Here is a 24,874-nt window from a genome sequence, read left to right on the forward strand (position 1 = left end):
ACAAGGCTTTGAGACAATCACTATGATTTGTGCAATGTTAGGAATGAAATTATGATAAATGACATTAAACAATGATAATATCTTTTCTTGTCAAAAATATTATTAAATTTTAAACATTTATACAATATTTACAAAGAACGGCTATAAATATATTGCAAATAACAATGTACAGCAATATCTTCAATTGAAAATTAAGCAATTCTACAAACATCACGTTTTTTTTTTCCATATTTCATATTCAGCATCTCTAGCTTATTCCAACAGCAAATAATGAATAGTTCTATTTATTGATGTTAGTCTTATTTCAGTGATGATGTCTTATAATAATCAAATAGTTTGATGGTGAGGTCCCTCCCTATGGATGTCCTAGCATGACATATAAATGTAATAGAAGTGTAGTGCACTTGAACATTTAAGTATTTCTTGTTAATTTTAAGTTAGATCATGCTAAATGTTGTAGGATATACTGAAAGAATTTATATTTAACTAAAAAATAAGTCACTCCCTAAGGAGGTCTGGTCTGTTTCAGAAGTTCAAGTGAGTATGGTAATGTTATATAATGTTAAGTATTTACTTTGTTGTTCCATGGGCACATATTCAGTGTTGATGTGCTAAGCCAACTTTAGGTTATTCTAGCTGAATGGGCATGTATTTGTGTTTTTGGGTATGACTCTTTTTTTCTGTACAGTATAACCTTTTTTTTTTAAACACAAGTGCCCATAATTTCTTTCATATTTTCTTCTGAAAGAGATCCTTCTATTGGCTGTTTGAGGGGAACTCGCTGAATCTGAGGCTAGATATCTATGTTCTATGCCAAGCTATACATATTTCAAGGGAGTGGGATGACATGTCTACTTCCATACACTGCTGAATACAATTTTTTTTTTGGTACACAAAGGCACTGAACATGTTCTGATATTTTGAAGAGGCTCATTGATTTTTCTGTTTAAAGGAACTGTCTATAACTGTCAGAGGAGCTATGCCTTATTAAATTATATTCTCATATGGTTAGAAGACTATTGCAGTGACTGCCTGCCTTCTCCATTAATATATTTGTAGAGATTTACAAATAATTTGAAGCCCTTTATTTTCTGAGAATTGTAGCTTCTTGGTTTTATTACTTTTACTACCATGTAATTAATAATTCTAATGCCGTCCTCAGTGTTGGAACTTATTTGCTCATTTGAGCATATCCCTCATCCTTAATAAATTAGCCAGTGTTGCTGCTTAGATTCCAGTAAGTATATGTTCCTATTTGCCATTATTACAGGAGTTGCAATCAACTAACAAACTAGGGAGATAATCCCTGGGATTCAGTAATGGTTAACCTAAGTGTACATCATTCTGACGGAACAGACAACACAGACATAGCTCACACCTTCTTCCTCTCCATTTTAGTTTCCTTCCTGATTTTTTTGCAGCTTTAAATACTGACAGGGATTTATAAAGGTTACCCCAAAGTGTAGACTACATGTACACTTAGTGTAGTCTTTTTGAGTGACTAGGAGGCACAAAAATGTGATAGGAATGTTCTTGAATACGTATCGTGTGCACTTAGTATATTCTTAGTGTAGGTGCTATTGAATCTGGCCCATTGTTTTTATGACTGACTGTATCAACAGTATAAATCTGGCAAGTTTTTTATAACCCACTACTCTATATTGGTATAATTATGCTATCCAGAATTTTCCAGCAGTTTATTTTTCTATTTGAATGTAATACGTACTTACTGTGACCCCTGTTTTGTGTACATGTGAATATGGCTTATGTTTTTTACACCTTTTTCATAGAATCATGGGGGATTAATAGGCTATTGACCCTAGTGGACCTTTTTAAGCCAAAGCTATGCTTCCCAAAAATAATAGCCAGATTTTGGTGTAATAGGTTTTTGTGGGTTTTATATATATATATATATATATATATATATATATATATATATATATATATATATAAAATTCAGTTATAAGGGATGCAGTTAAAAGGGATCTCTCCCTAACAGAGACAAAGGTGTCAAACCAGGGTAAATGTTTGATTTACCATATACTGATCCAAGTTACACTTTAATTGGTACAGGTAAGAACTCTGCTCCATGGAGATAGGAAGCATGTTCCATAGAATGGGCAGTCTCTGAGACACATACCAGTCTTTCCAGATGTTTGTTTATATTGCAGATGAGATTTAGGTCCTTGGATTGGGCGTTTCTGATGTTATTTGTTTTGCTGATGTGCAACATGTCAATTAAGGCTGGATCAGGGGATGCTTTGTGGGTCAAACACAGATCACCTCTTAGCAACCTGTAGGAGGCCTAGTATAAAGATAAGCCTTTTGAGGCAGTCTGCACAGGACATGTTGCCTACACTATGTATTCTTTTTATGAGGAATCTCTGTTGACACTCCAGTTGTTGCATATGCCTGGTCAGGTACATACTGAGGAGGCATTTTATTCTATGATTGGTCTAATGAGGGAAGATTGCAATGATGCAATGACATCTTTGGACCTAGTTGCTTATAAGTGGCACAACATAAAAATACTTCATTACTGCAATATATAAGTAATGATCAAAGGTCATGTCACTATCTACATGCATTATCAAATTCCCTGACCACTGGGTCTACTCTCAATGAAGTATTATCAATGTGGTAATTTGCCAGGTTGTCCATCTTTCTAAATAAAAGTATTATGCATTTCCTGACACTGAGTTTTTGACTGTGACTCTGGCACCACTTACTAGTCAGTGTGAGGCCTTCTTGGAGGGTATTTGTGTCTTGGGAAAGATTCACTGAGAGCACATAGTTTGCAATTGTCTACAAACTTGGTCATCCAGAGGATTTTGGCATTAACCTTGACTTCAGAGAAGTACATGTCTAAAAGGAGTTGGCCCAGCACTGAGGCCTGATGGACTTTACTAGTAACCATCCTTTTTGTGGAGGTATACTCCTCATCCTATCTTCCTATCTGTGATCCAGTTGGATATCTAGTGAGTGACATAGGGGTTTATACATCATTTCATACAACTATCTACAATCCCAGATTGGGGTATTGTGTCAAATGCCTTGAACAGGTGAAGATCGGCAGTATGCACCATCTTTACCTTGTCCATTGCTTTGCTAACCTTCTCAAAGATTCCACCTGATACAGAAGACATTACCTGCCCTTGGAAAAACAAACTGAGCTGGATCCAGTGTCTGAAGGTTTCCTATGTTGTCATTTATCAATTTCATGATTATTCTTTCCATGACTTTATATATGAGATTATTCAGGCCTATGGGTCAATAGTTTCCCCAGGTCCATGGATGGCCAACCTTGGTTCAGAAGGATAGTAGTTGCAGTCCTCCATTCATTGGGCTTGAATCATGTTTGGGGGCTACAATTAAATAGTGATACTAATAGACCCAATAGGTTATGCTGTATGCTATTAAGGAGGCATCCTGGGATATTATCAGTGTTTGGCGTTGGACAGTGCTTTGAGGACCTGTTCACTAGTTACAGTTGGGGGAGTAATGGTTGAAGGTAATTTTTAAGTAGTGTCTGGAGGTGAGGGTTGGGAAAAATTAGAGCTGTATTGTTGCTGTACTGACTTTTATGACCTGTATGTCCATTCCAAAGAATAACTCCAGAAAATCCTTTGTATAAAATGGCCAGTTTATAGAATCTAGCTGACAGGAGGAGGGATATGCCAGACAGACTAAGCCAAACTAGTGAACTTTACTCTAGTAACTGCAAAACTCAATGAAGAAAAAAAGCATTGGCAAGTCCAAAAAGTCCCAATTTGTAAAAGACAGAAAATGGTCAGGTCTAATAATGTACAGTTGTACCAATCTAGATATCTAACACCATTCAATGAGTCAAATGAAGTGGCAGCAGTATATAAAAAAAAGCCAAAAATGTTTGGGGTAAAAATGCAAGTCAGTAAACAGTCAGCATACCCCTTTAATATTCTGTCATACTCCTAAAGTATTTAGCACTACTAAATCCCCAAAGTTTCCTTTTCATCTTAAATGTGATATATCAACTTCAAGAGTGTTAATTAGCAATTTAAAATATAGATCACCAGATGTTATTTATCTGCCATGGACTTGTCTGTGCCTATTATTTTGTCAGTGTGTTTATTACCATTATTCTTTATAAGTTTGTTGCATTATCACATTTATTGTCCAAATTAAGATTTTTTAGCATTATGACAGTGATGTCATGTTGATACTTTACTTATTTTGCCTCCCAGAATTCCACATTAGACTGTTATAGTTCTTCTGTTCTGAGAAGGCATGGGGGAGGGACACATTAGTGGCATTTCATGATAGTACTGTAGTAGAAAGCTGAAGTCCATTTTGATTTCTCAGTGTCACCCCACGGAGAAATCACACTCAGAATTTTATGTTTTGCTTACATGAGAACCCGGGGTTCTTGCTTGTTATCAGATGACAAGAGTGACCAGTGTTCAACTCATCCAATGTAAGAGGGTTAGCATAATGGTTAAGGTCTTATCCTTACAAATACCAAGTACAAAGTTTGATTCTGACCTCTGGTTTTTGACTAGGCTTGTAATAGTCTGAAGACTGATAGCCTAGTATTTGGTTGGGCAGTTGTCATAATGGTTAAGGTTTCACTTTACAGGCATAAGGTATATGGTTTGAGTCTCACCCTTGAGGGAAACTGGTTAGGCTTAAAATGGCCCTCAAGGGCCGCTAGTCTTGTACTTACCTATGAACTTATAAGGCATTGCATACTAAAAAGGAGTGCATGAGCAGTAACTTTAGGACTATCTTGGCCTTTATAGATGTTGCTGACTTCACATTTATAACAAAGAGCACTAGATGAAATGTTTGGTTCACATCTGGTAGCTGTTTACTGCTAATGACTTTGTTATTCAGTTCTCTTGAAAGAACAAATTTGGAAATGGTACTACTACATTAAAGCAAAGACACAACTGATCCAGGTTTAGGGGGAATGCCGGTATCTTTAAGTATTTCCTGAGTGAAGAAAGAAACAATAGGATCTCCCTTCTCTACTATCCACCAAGCTGTGAAGGAAGAATCCACCCTTAATACACTGATTTTCTGATCAACTCAGTATTACATTTCCTTTTTGTTTATGTGGGTGTTGCTATCTGGAATAAAGATAAGTCAATGACTCTTGCTAATGAATTCCTATATATTATGGAAGGATTCAGGTTTGTTTAGGTAATTAATTATGCAGTCAACAATAAGAACCACTGAAAGGATTACTTAATCCAAATAGATGCACTGAGCTTGAAGATGATGCTGGAAGCAGTTTCATTCTCTGATCACTACCTGGTTGATTTTACAGCTCACCTTTAATCATGTTCCCAGATCTGACCTTGAACAGTACAGAATGTGAGTGAAGTGGCTTCAGATACTATGATTCATGCTATTGCTGTCTCTTTATGGAATAAAATACACGTGATCCTGACAAGTTGGTCAGAACCATTAACACAGCCATAACCACTGCTTTTGGCCTGTTTGTCCAGGGTTTTGTATATTTAACCTTAGTGCAGTTGTCTGAAATATGGCTCATCTTTGAGCTTTATTGCCTTAGAAGGGACAGAAAGCTGTAACTTTTGTAGATGTACATGCCTTCTGTAAAGCAAGCTTTGACTGGATAAATTTTATTCTTTGTACTACCTGAAATTTCTCATAAGAAATGAATTTTGTTTTCTATGAGATCTTGCTACATCAAACCATATGTCTGTGTTTCTCCAGGTGGGTTATAGACTGTGCTGTCCATACTCACCTACTTAATTTTTAAACATTAATTATATTAAAACTATAGTCATGGCTTTCAGAATACATCAGAAAATGTCATTCTCCACACCACTTAACATGTACACCACACAAGCCAGTTCAGTGATGTCAAGGTGAAAAGCCCTAAATACAGGCTATGCAACCTGGCTTGGATTAGTGACTTGGACATCTTAGATGCTGGCAATCTGGGATGAGCATGCCCGACCAACCCTAATCTGCTCCGCATCCAACATTAAACTTCTACAGCAAAAAAGAAAAAAACAATCCTTCACTGAAAGAGAATATTGGCTCAATAATTCCCAGCTAATATTAAACCCAAAGAAAACACAGCTTATGCTGTTCCACCCTACCAAAACTCAGGATGTTACCTTTTCCATATCGTCAGGTAAGAGGACTTTCATTGCCCCAGTATCAGAAGATAGGTTACTTGGATTCACCATTGACCAACAACTAAGGTACAACAAACACATACCCCTCACTGTCGTCAAAGTCCACAGAAAGCTAGGGACCCTATATCGCTGCAAACTATACCTAACTTCAGAAGCTAGAATCACCATAGCCAGAACCCACCTGCTAGCAACTATCTTATATGCATGTCCAGTACTAATAAACCTAAATAAAACTGACCTTAACAAACTCTCCACATGCTATAATAAAATTGCCAGATTTACTGCCAACACCAGATCACGGTCCCACCACTGCCAATCCCTGAACAAACTGCACTGGTTAGAATTCCCAAATTTACTACAATACCACCAACTCAACCTGGCACACCAAATACTATACTATCCTAAAAAACCCTGCTCTGTCCAGCCTCATAACCTTCTACAACCCTAACAGGTAGTTATGATCTACCAACAAAGCCCTCCTAGAAAATGTCCAATGCATAAATAGCTCGGGCAACTCTCTCTTCACCAATGAAGTTGCAAAAAACTGGAATATCCTGCCCCCTGACCTCAGACTTTAAACATGTACAACCACCTTCAAAACCCAATTAAAATCATACCTATACACCAATCATTTATATACCTGCAAAGGACCTCCCTGAACTCCCAATCTGCTAATGGATGGTATTTGCAGGAGGACCTCTCTGTACTCCCATTCTGCTTATGGAGAGTCCACTCAAATATTCTACTGTATTTCACCCTCTCTCTTTTTACATTTTGTAAATATTGTTTGCATGCTTATAATATACCACAGTGCTACTTGACTATAGAGTAGTACACTTATTATTGTATGTAATTCCTCTATATTACTGTATTAAACTTTTATATTTGTAACCTGTGTTATTGCTCTATATATCTATCTCTCTCTCTCTCTCTCTATATATATATATATATATATATATGTGTGTGTATATTATTTATATTCTGTACTTTTTTTTTCTGGGGTGTTTTCCCCATGACTCCCTGAAAACGGACACCAGCTGTCCAGTTGGACCATCCTGGTAAACAAATGTTAAATAAACAACCAAATAAATAAATAAATAATCCAGAGGGGAGAGTGTTTGTCAAAGATTTTCCCTGATAGGAGGCGTTATCCATACAGGCAGTAACCCTTGGACATTGTTGACAAACATAGGGGTGAGGGCAGGGAAATAAGTGTAGGTCATAAATGATTCCCCCAGCAGCAGAAGCAGTTGATTGTGTCACTCTTCAGACCGCCTTAAAATCCATGCTGACTCCAGCTCTCTTGGAGTAGTCTATGGGAGGAAGGAGGAGCAAGTAGCCAGTGATGGACTGAGGAGGCATCGGGATGGCCAGAAAGAATGAAGTAGAAGAGAAGGGGGAAGAAAAAACATATACACTACATAGTGTATGCCCATAAATATCGTCTAATAATATACATCCTTTGGAATCAACATGGATCCCACACTCTTTTTCCACTCCCATACTGAAACCATGGCAAAAAGTGTAATAACTCAACTTAAGTTCAGACATTCCATTTTCAACCATCTCACCACAGAAGCCAGAAGACTTTTAGCCGAAAAATGTACCTTGTTCTAAACTGGAATATGTTCTACCCATAATCAACCTCCACTCATGTCATAATACACAAATGATATAATTTACAGTGAATGCTATATGTAGTTTCATTAACTTCCCCCCAAGACATGAACACCACTGTCTCACATTGCTGTCTCTTAGCTACACCATATGTGTCTTTTTGCCTTCATCTCCTCAGTTACCTATCCTCTTTGTTACATGCTTGCCTCTTAGCTTACTCTTTACCTTTCACATTACACCACCTTATGTCATCACAGGCTTCCCTCTTCACCACTTTTATTATAAGGCACATATCCCTCCAACAGTCTTTATAACCCAGAAATATAAACTCTTTACAAAATCATGCATCAACCGTATAATATGTAAAGGTATTGTGTAAAAACATAACAATTGTTTACAGAATCATCTAACAACTGCATACAAAATGGTACTCTAGTATAAATTACTAAGTTCCATTAACATCAGTATTACTCTATAATTTCGAAATGTTCTTAATGTTTTTTAATTGTGCTACGTGCCAGGGTCATGGTTAAAAGGGGTCAACATACCTGGTTAACGAATTGAAATAAATAAATACATGTATTTATTTGCTAGCCAAGTAAGAGTTCTGGTATTTAGACTTTTTTATTACATAGAATGCCTTTTAGAAACCCTGATTATAACATTTTTGCAAAACAAATTGCATTCATAAAAAATCTAGAGACACTTCCTACTGCATCCAGTGATCTTACATTAAACTTTGCTATCCCTCCTGGCTAGTTCTCATGCAAGCTTCATTTGTTGGACTACCCTGAGATCATGACCTTAATTTAAAGTTTGCACTAGCCATCCATGTGGTCTGCATTTCATGTCTATTGGACTGTTTTTATCCTTGCTGGACATCCTAACAAGATTTCACTCTTTACATCTTTACATCTTCATTATGTGAGGCCTTAGTGATGTGGATCATTAAGAAAACTTTCTTCTAATTGTCTTGGTAACTTTTTCCTTAAGTCAGTTTATCTATTTACTGTTAAAGTCATCAAGATCTTTGCATTCAATCTCATTTGAATGTTTAACACCAAATACTATGCACAAAACTGAAACATAAATTAAGGATTGCGAGTTGCTCTTTATCAGACATAATTAAATGATGAAACATAACCCAGCTACAATTTGTGAAATAGTGAGAAGAAGGTAAAGGTTAAAAAGTTAGCATAAAAGATGTTTTTTTAGGGATTCCATGAAACCACACAGCACTGGGGATGCCCTAACATACCAGGTAAGAGGTTCCAAACACAGAGTGTGAAAAGTAAAGAATGAGTCCAGAAGGCCTTATGCTGTAAACTACCTAAACTCCCAAGGTAGAAGAGTAGAGTGAACCAACAGGGTGATGTGGTGCAAACAACTATTACAGGTAAGGGAAGACATCATGTAAGTCAAAATAAACAAAAAACACGTTTAATGAATACAAACCAGGATCTTAGAGATGACAGAGAATAAGATAGTCAGTGAAGACTCTGGGGAACTGACATAAAGTGACTGTAACAAGAGATATCAGTCAGTAACTGGACAGCAGAGTTTTGCTCCAGATGTAGCCTATCTACCACTTAAGGTGGCAGCCCAAGGTATGAGGAATTACATTAATCCAAGATAGAAGAAATAAAAGCATGGGCTCTAAAGTGAGACCATTGGAAGAAATAAGGTAGTTAGTAAGGGTAAAATTCCTTCACTGGAGGATCCTAATATATTTGATGCCTTTCTGTCTCCTATTTAGACAATACTTAGCACTGAGAGACTACATATTAGGTTTGTGACTGATCCCCTTGTGTAAACAGATCAGCATTATTGCTTTACTTGGGTCCTCCTTAATCTCTCTTCAGTATTTGACATTTTGTATCGTGGCATCTTCTTAGAGTTACACCAATGACATTACAGCATTTTCTCTTTCATTTCAGTTTAATACACATTATAATTGAAATTTACACAACATAAAAATCACATATATGTCAAACAACAGATACAGAATAAAGCATATGTAAGATATAAATATAGTAGCATTTCACTACCAACCTCAAACAGTCTTCTTTTCTCTTGTGCTATATCTGAAGGGTAGTATCTAGGATTAACATCTCAACATGGTAACAGTCTTAAATTTTGTGACTCATGAGTCCCAGGATAGTGAGACTGAATGTGTAAAAATGCAGATTTACGTATACTAAGTCTGAGATAGCTATATCTTAGAGTATTCCCTTTTTTCTGAGGTGCACTGTTGTAAAAGTTAGTATATATAAGAAGCAGGGGTGCATGCATTCATCTCCACCCATAAGGGGGTACAGAGATATTGGCCCCTGCAAAACATAACTTCAAATAAGAACAGCCATTGTCTACACTCAATATCCTCCTTTAGTTTTGCTGTTATGTAGTTATTTATTTATTTATTCATCGTTATAATTTGAGACTTGCAGTTACAGGTCCCAGAATTACCTCAGGAACCTCTAGACATCTCATCCTCCGACCTGTTTTATGCTGCAAGATTCTGTTGTGACATTTTGAGTCCACTGGTATTTAATGTATATTGCTACCATTCAGAGAATTCTTTAAAGGCGGATGCCTGCAGTATCTTTCTCATTCTGATGATACTAACCTCCACATTCCTTTCCTGAGGGGTGTACGACAGTGGGTCTATATTATAACATCGAATTTTACAAAGATCGAATGTTATAATATCGAACCTGTAATGTTGAATGCTGAAAACAGCAAAGGTGCAGGACACCGAATTCTTTCCCAGGGAAAGAATTCGGTGGGCTGTTGCTTTGACTTCGCTGTTTTCAGCGTTCAATATGCTAGAATGTTATGGGTTGGGTTCAGGTAAGTGTGCGACTGTGTGTAGGTTAGGGGGCGGGTTAGGTGAGTTAGGGTTAGGGTGCGGGTGAGGTGAGTGTGCGATAGTGATGGACCTTAGGGTTAAGGTTGGGTTAAGGTAAGTGGATAGCTAGTAGTGTATGTAAAGTTTAGTTTAGGTTTAGGTGTAGGATTTTAAGTGTATGTGTGTGGATTGCTTTTTGTGTGTGTTTGTGTTGTGTGTATGTTTCTCGGAATAGCATTTTTTTCCCTGGGAAAAAATTCACTATTCTGACTGTTCGATGTTTTCAGATTTCGGTGTTTAAGGTTCAATATTATAACATTCGATGTTTACGAACTTCAATGTTATAATATAGACAAGTAGGACAGTTACTGTTTCTTTAGCAGATTGTTTGGTTGCCACTCATAGCTGAATGAGAAGTAAGTACTTGATGTTTAGCACCACCAGAACTGAATTCTTGCTTATTGATTCCATTCGTAGACCATCTGTGATTCCTGGAATGTGAAATAAACTTGACATCATCAGAGCAGAATTTCATTATGATTGTTAATGACAAGCTGGATGTTTTAGACCAGATGTCACATTTGTTTTTCAAGTTCTGTAGCTGCTGCCTGAGGAAAATCAGTTGGATGAAACAAATGATTCCACCAGAGAAACATTTCATGGTGATTTACACTGTTTTTTTTTTTTTTTTTTTATATACTTGGACCATTGCAGTGCTCTCTTCCTGGGGATCCCCACCTTCAAGTGGGTACAGAATCCAGCTGTCACATGTTTGATATGAATTCTACAGCACTATCATCTCCCACAAGTAGTACAGATTTTGCCCTACCAGGTTATAAAATCATAAGCCAGTATTCATAGCCATTTGTGCAAATGTGGTTAGGCTTTCCAAGGTGTATGTGGATGAGGGCAGATGAACTTCAATTTATAGAGGCCATTTATTCTGATGCACAATGACCTCAAATGTGCTTATGCAAATGTGCAAATAATAAGGTGGAAATGAGTAGTGATGTAAATCATTATATGCTAATGAAGTATGTTTTGCATCATTTGCAATTTGTAGTCAAATTTTCTCACTTTACAGTGCTGGTCACAGATGCGCTATATAAAGGGAAACATTGCCAAATCCATCAGAGTGATAACAGGAGAAAATGCTCATTGGCTGTGAACTTTGCTATTTCTAAGCCTGAGTTGCTTGTCTTGGCTGGGCCAAAACTGCTTGCACCCAGTGGCATTTGCCCACCTAGAAGGTGAAAATATAAGCAAATTATTGTTCATTATAACTTTGATAATCAGGCAATCCTTGAAAGGTTCAAAGTAGACAAGGACATTATAAGGGTGTTAGTGGGAATGACTGACCCCCATAGGGGCATTGGAAGAATGAGTGGACTTCCTATTCCTGTGGACACCAAACTATGTAGAGCCCTCACTATACTTGCTATGGGGCCCTTCCAGACACAGATAGTGGACATATTGAGGATCTCACAATATACTGCAACAGTTGTCACTTGTGGATCAGTGCATCTATTTTCCAGTGCCACCTCAAGACCAAGCCAGGACTATGCATGCCTTTTATGGGCTGGCATGCTTCCCTGAGGAACCTGGTGGGACAGATTGCTCCCATGTTGTAATTAGGACCCTTCATGGTCCACAGGTGAAGTGGTACAATAGAAAGGTTCCTGCTCCTTCAATTGCTAGGTGGTGTGTGATGCATGGAAGTGCATCACTAACATCTTTGCCCAGCTTCCTGGCAGAGCACGATCCCCATATCTAGCAAACTAGCACACTCTACCACCTTTTTCTACATGATAGGATGCCCAGTAATCATTTTGGTATATGGAAAAATATATATTTTTAATATGTTATTTAAGTAGTTATTCATGTTAAACTCTATTGCTGTATAGTAATGTTTTTTTCTGTTTTGACTCCCCATTTTTTCTCTCTTGTTTTTTCCCCCCTCAGGTAATGCTGGACACCCAGTAGAACCATGGCTCATGACTCTAGAGAGAAGTCCAAGTGAAGCTACATATAACACATCCCTGTCCAAGACCCATATTGTAAATGAGAGGGACTTTGTCTTCCTGAAGAGCCATTTCAGGTGCCTGGATGAGTCTGGGGGTGCCCTTTAGTAAGACCAAGCCACTGTATGCAAGATGTTAACTGCATATCACATTCTGAATAACATGATTATGCACCAGTCTGGAGGTGATGTGATCCATGCTGTCACTACAGCTCCCAGTTCTAGTCCCATTTCGAAGCCTATCTGCTTTCTTAGTGAGAGAAAGTGAACAGAACTGGTTTTATCTAGGCAGGGCATTCCTCCAAGTGTTTTAAATCAGAAATACCTGTTGCTCAAGCTGTTGCAGAGAGACTCACTTACTGCCTGCTGTGATATTCAGAAAAGATAAGAGTTTATTCTCAATTATTGTCTGCACTTTTGATATAATATCTCTGTAATCTGTACAACTGTTTTTACTGTCCTTTTTGTTGTGAGATAGAGCTAATATCTGTTAGTGTTGACCTCAGTTTGTTGTGAATTCCTTTGTCTAGAGGCCTTTTCTTAGTGAAAGAAAGTGAAACGCGTTTTATCTGGGCAGGGCATTCCTCCAAGTGTTTTAAATCAGAAATACCTGTTGCTCAAGCTGTTGCAGAGAGACTGACTTGCTGCCTGCTGTGATATTCAGAAAATATAAGAGTTTATTTTCAATTATCATCTGTACTTTTGATTTTAACATCCCTGTAATCTGTACAACTGTTTTTTTTTCCCACCGAGCTCTTGTGGTGGTCTTATGACTTGGTGGCTTTGAGTTGCCCGCCTCTGGTATAAAGTTGATACTTAGCAAAGGCCCACCCCTTTAGTTTCTGCATATTAAATTATCTCATTATCTTCTGTCTCTTCACTTTCTACTAATAAAAAAAAAATAAAAAAAAAAAACTGTTTCCTGCCTTTCTTGGGACTAGTGTGGTCCAGATACAGATTTGCTGTATCCAGGACTTTTTGTAGGTATCTGAGCAGTGCTCTTCAAATTTTCCCTTAGATCTGCTAGTTCTCTGAGCTCTTGCACTTTTACTAGCTTATTAGTCTAGCACTTTACCAGACTTCTTGTAGCAATTATTGTAGCACACAACAGTGTGACCAGCACTAAACGTTCTACAATGAAACAGCTCCAGTACATATTTTTAATACCCACCCCTCCAGGCATGTCTTAAAGTCAGTTCCCTCTGCTTTCTCCTATTAGCCTGGTGAGCTTGGGCATCCTGAGGCAATGTACCAACTGCCTCATGTACACTGACAACCTTCTCCTCTTACCCCCCAACACTCAGACTTGCAAGAGATGCACTTATATATCCAAACTGGAAGCCATGCACTCTGCAGCAAAGACCGGAATAGCTGGTCAAGAGGAGAAGGTCAACACTTGCACCACACCACATGGAACACATAGCCCTCCAGAACACACGCCAGCACTGCCTTCACATAAGAACACAAATCACACACCCACCTTCGTGGAGGCTCTCAATAAAAATCTACACAAACAGCAGAGACCTCCAAGGCAGAAACGTACTCGACCATGACAATACAACACTAATCATGAGACATGTAACTCTCCTAAACAGTGTGTCACTCCACTAAAGCCCCTAACGCAAAACAGCATGCCCAACACACTAGTCATAGGTGATTCGATAGTGAAGCACACTGATGTCCTACTCACTAGGTTGAAAAAGGAGAAAGTAACAGTCAGCTGCCTGTCAGGTGCCAGGATCTGCCACATAATGCACACACTCAGGTCCCTCAACAACAGGTACAAATATGACTCCTACATTGTACATGTCAGTGTGAATGACCTGAGATGTACCTCCCTGGTCTACATGAAAAGAGACACGGAGGAGCTCTCGCATTATGTAGCCCAGATGGGTATGACCCTAGCCCTGAGCAGCCTCCTACCATCACCCAGAATGATACCACAGTACAAGCAAAAAATGATTGGTTTCAACAATTGGCTAAGTTTCTGGTATCATTCTAAGGGGATCCAGTATCTGTCTGCCTGGGATGACTTGACTGACAGACCTAGATGCTTCGCCAGAGATGGCCTGCATCTGTCACCACTGGGCTTCCGGATACTGGCCAAGGCACTTGCCACCCCTATAGTGCCTTTTTTAGGTAGTGTTCCAAAGACCAAATTACCACCCTAACAGCTACAAACAAATGCAATCTGAGGGTCATGCTGCTCAACGCTAGAAGTCTAAATCTCAACATGCACTCACTTGAAGCACTCCTTAAAATGAAGAACATTGACATTTGTGCTGTAACAGAGACCTGGTTCAAGGCAGCAGATAGCACCCCTGCACTACCAGGCTATAACTCATTCCATACCTTCCGGCCCCAGAACTTGAACCGAAGCTCCAAATGCGGTGGTGTTTCCATATTCATAAAGGATGCGCACACCTCCAGACTGGTAGTCCAACATGACACATCAGAGATACTTCAGGTGCAGCTAACACTGGGTAAGACAGCGATTCAAGTTGTAGCCTGCTATACGTCCGCAACCATGACCCAAGACTCACACTCCACGTTTCTAAGCACCCTGGATAATATTAGGGTCCAACCTAACACTCTCATACTGGGCGACTTCAGCTATCCTTCCATTAACTGGTAAAACTACTCATGTACCAATACACTTGCCCAATGTTTCCTGGAATTCATTAATTCCAATACCCTGGACCAGCTCATTCTTATCCCCACTAGAGGTAGCAACATCCTTGACCTGGTCATTACTAACATGGGTGACCATTGCTCTGTACTAATAGTCAACTCCTCCCTGGTTAGATCAGACCACAAACTAATCACCTTGGAAATCCACATTTCTCCCACCCCCACAAAGGTAACCACAATGAAAAACTTCTCCAAAGCTAATTTTGGGCTCCTAAAAACAGAGGTGGCTAACTTCACGGCACCCATGCCATTGGAGAGCAGATGCATGACCACAGAGTCATACACTAAAGCCCTGTATGAACACGTACACAAATGCATGGATCTCGCCATACCCAAAAGAACCAAGACACTCTCCTCCAAAAAAAGGAAGCCAATCTGGTGGTCCCCTGCCATAAACAAACTCTACAACAGAAGGAGGAAACTGATGAGAAATAAGGTGAAGTCCCAGGACTGGAAAAACTCCCTTATCTGCCTCAACAATAAGTTGAGATCCCTCATCAAATCCTCTAAAGCTAGCTATGAAAATAGAATTGCAGCAGATAGTAAAGACAACCACAAGGCCTTCTATAGTTATGTAAAGAATCTCCATGGCAATACCCAGATTTGCTCAGAGCTGTTGCACAATGGTACCGCCCATACCGAGCCAACAGATATTGCCAATATACTGGCCGACAGATTCAGTGCCAACTTTACCCATCTCTCCCCCACCAAAGGACCAATCACAATACCAGTAGATTGCCAGGCACCCAGTATTACTGCTGCACAGGTTAAAACAGCACTGTCCAAGGCCAAGAATACAGCTTCTATGGGACTGGACAATATCTCTGTGTTCTACATGAACTACAGAGTGAACTGGCATCTCACCTGTGTGCTCTGTTCAATAACAGCCTTACCTCAGGATTTGTCCCTATGAATGGCACACTGCTACAGTCATGTTCAATCACAGCCTCACCTCAGGCTTTGTCCCTACAGAATGGCGCACTGCTAAAGTAATCCTTCTCTACGAAGGAGGACTGACTACAGACCTATTAGCCTGACAAGTCTGATATGCAAAGCTATGGAACGCATCATCAATTGACCTAATAAAGAAAGATATAGGGAAACTCCAAACCCTGGATCCCACACAGTTTGGTTTTGTGAAGGGTAGATCATGCCTGCTCAACCTGGTCGACTTCTTTGAGTCAGTCACCAGAGCTGTGGATGAAGGCAAGATGGTTCATATAGCCCACCTTGATCTGGCCAAGGGCTTTGATACCAGTCCCCACTCAGGAATCATAGAAAAACTCACTAAGCTAGGCATCAACCTCTATATCACTAGGTGTGTTGCAAACTGGCTCACAGATAGAACCCACAGTGTGAAAGTAGCTGACTCCAAGTCAGACTGTCAACCAGTCATGAGTGGAGTCCCACAGGGTTCAGTCCTGGGTCCACTCCTGTTTGGTATCTACTTCTGTGAAGTTCAGGCCAACACGAAGGGACTGTGGCTGACAAAGTTCACAGACGATTGCAAGTTGGAAGTCATAATTAACTCCCCAAGTGATGTTGACATCCTACAGAAAGGCCTGACTGAGACCAATGACTGGTGTCAGAACCATGGCTTTAAGCTCAAAGCCAAAATATGTGTCCCCATCCCCTTTGGGAAAAACCTGGTTCCCATGAATTACCACATCGATGATAGTCCACTGAACTCAGAAGGTGTCATAAGAGATCTAGGAGCATGTCTCTTTTGACCACCACATTGCCACTGTGGTCAGAAAGTCCTTCTATGTGGCACATCTCATTACTAAAGGTTTTGCATCCAGGAAGAAAGAGGTCATTGTCTTCCTCTACTTTTCCCTTATTAGGCCAATCATTGAGTACAATGCCCCATTTGGCATGTACCTCACTAGACACCTACAACAACTGGAGAGGCCACAAAATAACTCACAAAGAGGATCTTAGGTCTTAAACACTTGTCCTATATGGGCAGACTCAAAAAACTCCAACTATTCTCTGTCTCGTATCTCCTACTTAGAGGCGATCTCTGACTTACAAAGCCATGTCTGACCCAGCTCTGTTAGATATGCTACATCTAAATAAATCCCCATCCCTCCACACCACACACTCCAGTGACCTCAATCTCATTACCACAATCAACAGAACAAGCTGGTGGGACAGGTTCATAACCCAGAGACTGCTCATGCTATGGAATAGACTTCCCATACTTGTCAATTGGAGTGCCTCACTGGCCATCTTCAAGACCAATCTTGATGAGTGGATGGGAAATAGAAAATTCACTATGGGGATCACTTCAGTGGCTCTACTTGACAGAGGCACTGGGAACTAAGGTTGGGTGGCACAATGCTAGGGTAATCCTATGGGCTAGGCGTGTAAAGGCTTCAGGGCCATTAGCCTAGTACACACCTATGAACCTATGAACCTGTGATGACCAGCTGGCAACAGTAGTAAGGGACCCCATGAAGCAGGCTCCTGCACAGCATTTGGCTGCTTAGTAAAGAGGTGGATTCTAGTCCAGAACTATGGCCCATGACATGCAGGTTAGTGTTTCCTTTCCTGTAAAAAACACATAGAACATAACTGATGCATCCAGTGATATCTGTGGGCTATGCTGTGTGTTGCATGTCTGCTGTCACTGTTCATCTAAAATTCTCTCCAATCTAAGAATATTTTTCTGTTACCTGTTTATGAATAATACTCATGTTGCTGACATGCTTGAATGCTTATTAATTCCAGTTCAGTAATGTTGAAAGACGTCAAGTAGGAAATAATTCATAATTGTGTCTGCTTTAATGAATAACTTCTGCGTTAATGATGACTTAAGTATACAAAATTAAGGAATACCAATAACAGTGAAATTCTTCGTTAGGTAATGCATTACAAATGCATATAATGCCTTCATTTATATATGCCATTTCTTCTTTCTTTATTCTGTTGTACTGCACATCCGATTAATTTTATAGTGTTATACACAATAAATTCTGACTTCAAAAACTGTCATCATTTGTGCAGTGGGAAAGGTGTAGTTGCAGCACTATTAAGTTTACATGGCAGGATGCTCATTTTAATGTGTCATTTCCTTATGACATATTTTGCCTGAAAATGATTGTTCATTACTATTTTACAGTTTTAGGTGACTGCCACCTGACCTGAAGGAATGATAATCCATGTAGCATTGTTTTTTGTTAAATGTTCATTCATTCTGTACCTCTAATTATTCCTGTTGCACCATCTTCTGTATCACAGTTATCCCCAAAGATGGGCAGATGGTATTCATCATCTGGCATTAACTAAATAAGATTTGGAGGACCATTCCCCACCCCCCACCCCATAGTGGTACAGGAAATTGCATTCTGCCTGGCCTTGCTTCTCTCATGTGCTACCATATAATTTGCCATTTTCCTGCACTTCCCCAGTGCTTGGTTTCTACCTCCAACTGCATTGATTTCAACAAGTACTTGACTCCAGGCATTGTTCCTTTTGGCTGGACTGGAACCCCCTTTACCAAAAAGAAGTTTGCCATATGTTATAAGTACTGCTGTGAGGATATGATTTTCCTCATGGCTGAAGTTATTCTTGCTGTGCTTTGATATGTTATTCTCCACCAGTAATACACATAATTCAAAAAAAAAAGAAAAAAAAAGACTACAGTCCGATAGTGTGACAGTTATGTCTGGATGTAATCACCTCTTAAAGTAACAAACTACTAGCTAGCTATTCCTGCCACCCACAGTAACTGTTACTTAACACACAAAATATTACTAATAGAAATCTCAATATATGGCCATACAAAGTATTATCTGTGCTAACCTCAGTTCATTCAATTACTTTAGTCAATAAAACATCATCCTTGCTCTATCCTCTATCATTGTCATGTACTGATAATGTGCCTCTTTTTTACATCACTGTCAATACCAAAACATCAGTCATCATACATGTCTGTTCATGTCCTTTGCACACTAAAAATCTCTGTAGTAAATGACTGCATGTATTGCCATATATGCACAATCAGTAAAGCACACTTTTATAATGATCATTTTTTTGTAATCAATACTCAGTTCCACTGCTAATGCCATGAAATGCAACTTAAAAATGACAGAAATTTACCAATGAATGTTACCATAACATGCACAGCATAGATTTAAGTTCATTGCAAGTGAGCTTTACAGCAATATTAAAATAATTTTTAAGTATATTGTATAAAATAATAATAACTAAATTTTCCTTACTTTAGTATGTCTGCTGTATTGTAATATATTTGTTGCCTATCTCGACGATTTCCAAATTAATATGGCAATGCTCAACTTAAAATTCAGGGCCATTTTCATGTGTTGTATGCATATTAGATTGACATGCATCTCTATGAATCTTAGTAATTTACAAATGTGTATAGAGGCATACCGTTGAATTTCGGCATTTCACTAATTCTGAATGAGTGTCTAATATTACATGAACTTATTTCAGAACAACATGGACATGCTGGAGATGTTTCTGAAGTCTGCAGCACTCTGCAGCTATCCAAAGCTTTATCTGGGAATGCACAAATGGCCCTAGACCAGCCAAAATTAGAATGTAGTTAAAAAAGGAGTCATCTGAATGACAGGTTTACAGCAATCTGAAGCTTAATTCCTGCCCATCCAACATTATGTGGTACACCCTAGCAACTCAAACAAATCATAAAGTTGTAAAAGTAAAAAGAAAATCACAAACATATTGACATTTATCACCCCCCCCAAAAAAAAAGGATAAATAAAAGTTCTACCTTAATGCACAACACATACTGATCCTAGGATACAAAACAAATAACTTTTACCAATAAGCCTTATCAATGTAACTTGCTAACCATGTATTTAAAATTTGTTAGGACACATGAAAAGGAAAGATAACTATTTTCCTTAGAAAACTCAGTATGGACAAAGCAGTTTTGGTTACACTAAACTTGCCAATAGCGTCAATACCTGTTGCAATGATCATGCTAGTAAAGGTGATATCACACCCTGCAGGGAGTGGTTCCAACCCTGGTTAATACACCCTACAGGGAGTGGTTCCAACCCTGATTAATACACCCTACAGGGAGTGGTTCCAACCCTGGTTAATGCACCCTACAGGGAGTGGTTCCAACCCTGGTTAATACAGCCCTCATGATACTTTCTTCATTCTTCTCATGGCTTTTCTAAAGATGGCATCTCCTGTGATGGCACAAGGCTGGTCTCCTAGCTGATCTGCTAAAGAGACCTTGATAATTTACAATGGGTTCCCAAAGTGTTTGCCACGGCACCCTGGGGAGTCACGGCTTCCTCACAGAGGTGCCAGAAACTAATAAGCTTAGCTGCAAAATAAACCACAAACAGTTTGTGGTTTATTTTGCAGCTAAGCTTATTAGTTCATGACGCACTAAGTCTAGACCTACACTGTAGCTTTTTAGCAGAACTGGCATCAAGTATAGCAGTGGTCCCCAACCACCGGGCCATGGAGCACTTGGAACCGGGCCATCAGGTAAGTGAATGTATGTATGAGTGTGTGTGTGTGTGTGTGTGTGTGTGTGTGTGTGTGTGTGTGTGTGTGTGTGTGTGTGTCTGTCTGTCTGCATGTGTGAGTGACTGCATGCATAAAAGCAAAAGAGTGTGTGAGAGAGATCAGGAGAGTGAGAGCAATGTGTGAGTGAATGCAGGTATGAGTGTGTGTGTGTGTGTGTGTGTGTGTGTGTGTGTGTGTGTGTGTGTGTGTGTGTGTGTGTGTGTGAATGAATGCAGGTATGAATGAGGAAGTGGCTGTGTGTGTGCAATCGGGAGAGAGTGAGAGCGATGTGTGAGTGAATGCAGGTATGAATGAGGAAGTGACTGTGTGTGTGTGTGTGTGTGTGTGTGTGTGTGTGTGTGTGTGTGTGTGTGTGTGTGTGTGTGTATGTGTGTGTGATTGGGAGAGTAAGAGTGATGTGTTAGTGAATGCAGGTATGACTGAGGGAGTGACTATGACTGTGTGAGAGATCGGAAAAAAGTGAGAGTGATATGTGTGAGTGAATGAGTGCATGAATGCAAAAGTGCGTGTGTGTGTGTGTGTGTGTGTGTGTGTGTGTGTGTGTGTGTGTGTGTGTGTGTGAATGAATGCAGGTATGAATGAGGAAGTGGCTGTGTGTGTGTATGTGGGAGATTGGGAGAGTGAGAGCAATGTGTGAGTGAATGCAGGTATGACTGAGGGAGTGACTATGACTGTTTGACAGATCGGAAAAAAGTGAGAGTGATGTGTGTGAGTGAATGAGTGCATGAATGCAAAAGTGTGTGTGTGTGTGTGTGTGTGTGTGTGTGTGTGTGTGTGTGTGTGTGTGTGTGTGTGTGTGTGTGTGTGTGTGTGTGTGTGTGTGTGTCTGCGTGTGTGTGTGTGTCACAGGGGAGAGAGTGAATAGTGAGAGTGATCCCTGGCAGCAGCAATGAGGTCTGTGTAAGTCTGAACCATACCACTGGACACATACCTCTCACCCTCTTAGATCAAGAAATCTGGACAAAGCCAAAAATAGTGGGGGTACAAAGTCACAAAATAGGGACACTTTTAAGTACTGCTCTCACAAACTTAGAAAGTTGATAGAAATGCAGGTTTTGCATTAGCATGAATTTGTTGAAGGCCATGAAGTATGAAACTCAACTGTCTGTCATTATTTTCTGACTTCAACCTCAATGATCTGCCAGTGATTTGCCAGAAAACAATTTTAAGAGAAAAAGACCAAAAATATGAGGCAAAATCTGGACATTCTGCAAAAATCTATACAGTTGAGAGATATGCTGGACAGTGCCAAATAATAGGGACAGATTTTAAATATTGCCCTTATAAACTTTAAGTTAATAAGGTTGCCATTAGGTTTGCTTACATCTCAACCATAGTAGATCAGTGTTATGCTGTTAAGCAGAATGTACACTTTTTTTAGTAATTGTCTTTTTATTGTATTTTGAACATTTCTCCCCAGGTCTCCTAGTCCAGTCGGGCAGCCTCGTTAAACAACTGTCAAATAAATAAATAAATAAAATATGCACTCTATGCATGCCATGGGGTGGGGGGGGGGGACTTGGGAAACCCTGGATTCAGCAAGGGAGCCGAGAATCAAAAAAGTTTGGGAGCCAATGATTTACATGACTCATACCTGGAGAAGCTTGAGGCATGCATGAGACATAGCACATGAAAAAAGATTAATATCTGGCAGGAGTTGGGTGACCACCTGTCAAACCTTACAGGTATAACCCATGCCAGTCAGCACTGCTGTCACAGGTAGGAAGACTTGCAGAAACGTCGGGCTGATCAGATGGCTGAGTGGGTAGACTAGGCTAAGGCAAGAAGGCCAGATTTTTATAGTAAGTAAAATATTTGGTTTCTTAACTGGCTCATACACACACACACACACACACACACACACACATATATATATATATATATATATATATATATATATATATATATATATATATATATATGGGTCTACTTCACTTCGCCTAAAACCCATTTGACTGAATTTCATTTCACTGAATTGTTAGGTTTCCATTCACATGTGACTTGTTTGTGATAAAAGATAAAAAGAATTTCTGTAACTTACAGTGCTGACTGAAATGAATACCGATAGTCATGTAGAAAGTAGTGTTGTAGTGTTTTTTTTAAATGTGGGTATATCTCTTTACATTTTTATAGGAAGTATCTAAAGTAATATGGTGGATGTTTTGTGTGTTTGCAGCAGTAGTGACAGTGTGTAGAGTACTGTAAGGCAAGTAAAAGGTATATGCCCTTTTCCCCACTGTAGTGCAATCTTAGAGTTAGTATATATAGTTAGGGGGTGTGGGGGTACAGCCCCCACATTGGGGGTGTGGGGTGTAGCCCCCAGTTAGTTTGGTTTTATATTGTCTGGTTTCTGTTAAGAGGGTAAGTAAGTAGTTTTTAAGTTCTGGAAAGAGGTAGTTATTTGTGTTATGAGTATGTTTGTTTATAGTTTAAGGTTCGGTCTTTTTGAAATTTAGCTTTGTAAGTTGTCAGTGAAATGAGATTCAGTGAGAGTTTTCAGTATTTTGACAAATTAGGTGATTTGGTTTCAGTGAAATGAAAGTCAGTCAAATGGGTTTTAGATGATGTGAAGTAGACCCATATATATATATATATATATATATATATATATATATATATATATATATATATATATCTATATTATACACACACACACACATACACACATAAAAAGAGTTAACACATTTGCATAAACACGAGTATTTGTGAACACGAATCGGTGTACCTGAAAATATTACTTGTACTAGTATTATGAAATGCATAGGAAGTCATAAGCATGTTTGAAATCATACATGCATCGTTCTAACAAAGATGAATATTATTAATATTTAATGGATTATAATAATAGAAATGTCACATAAGTGCACTAAAATAGCAATCTGTATATGTAACTCTCTAAATCATGTACTAGGTTAGTGGTATTATTAGTGGTGACTGGATTTATAAAATTATGAAATAAGAATTAAATTACACATTTATAATTTATTACTATTGTAAGAAAAGAGTTCTAACAATTACATTAGATGAAGCCAGTTTTGTACAGGCCACAAAAATATAACTAAAACAGTTGCTTAACAGCTTTTTTTTCAGAAGTATTTCTAACTGTACTTACAACATGTCTGAAATCTCACAGAATAATGTCTATAACAGTTAAAGAATCTATTCCAAAATTGATTGATTACTTGATATTAAATTCACAGCATAAAGTTTCTGATAAAGGTAAACTTTCATATATACATAAAATTATCAGACAAGAAACTTTTTACAGTGTAGATTCATACTGGAATTATTTCACCTCTATTAATGGGGACAAGATAAACAATATATATTGGAATCTGCTTATAGAACTACATCTTCCATTGTCTGGAGACTTTATACATGGAAATTTTTACATAGATCTTTTTATACACCTTTGATGATGAATAAAATAAATAATAAAGATAATCTAGGTAAGAGATGTAATGTAGAAATTAATGCTGACTGGGCTCATATGTTTTATGACTGTATGAAGTTGAAAGAATACTGGAAGTCAATTAATGAATTTTTGCAGGCTCTTTTTACAGATAATTTCATTATTTCTAAGTCTCTTATATTATTCAACACACCTGTACCTCAATGTGTTAAAAAGATTAAGCTTCCCTTGTTATGGTCTATCCTAGCAGTGGCCAGGAAAATAATAACTAGAAATTGGATTTCAGATACACCACCTTCGTTCAATGAATTTAAAAATGTTATGAATATAATGTGCCATATGGAAATAAGCACAATTAGAATGAGAACAACTAGAAAACATCATATTATATTGTATGGGATAATTTACAAAATTTGTTAAAAAAATTCTAATTTCAATAGCACGGTATTTTAGTTTAATTAATTGATCTGATTGTAGTGGATGTCTTTGTAAATACTTTAGTTGTTTTGTTGAATATTATAATAATACCTATTTTTAATTACTTGTATAAAATTGTTATGATATTTCTCTTATATGTTAAAACAATAAACCTGTTTTGA

The sequence above is a fragment of the Protopterus annectens genome, chromosome 11.part0 (assembly GCF_019279795.1).
Source record: "Protopterus annectens isolate FY-2018-M chromosome 11.part0, PAN1.0, whole genome shotgun sequence".
Taxonomy (NCBI): Eukaryota; Metazoa; Chordata; order Ceratodontiformes; family Protopteridae; genus Protopterus; species Protopterus annectens.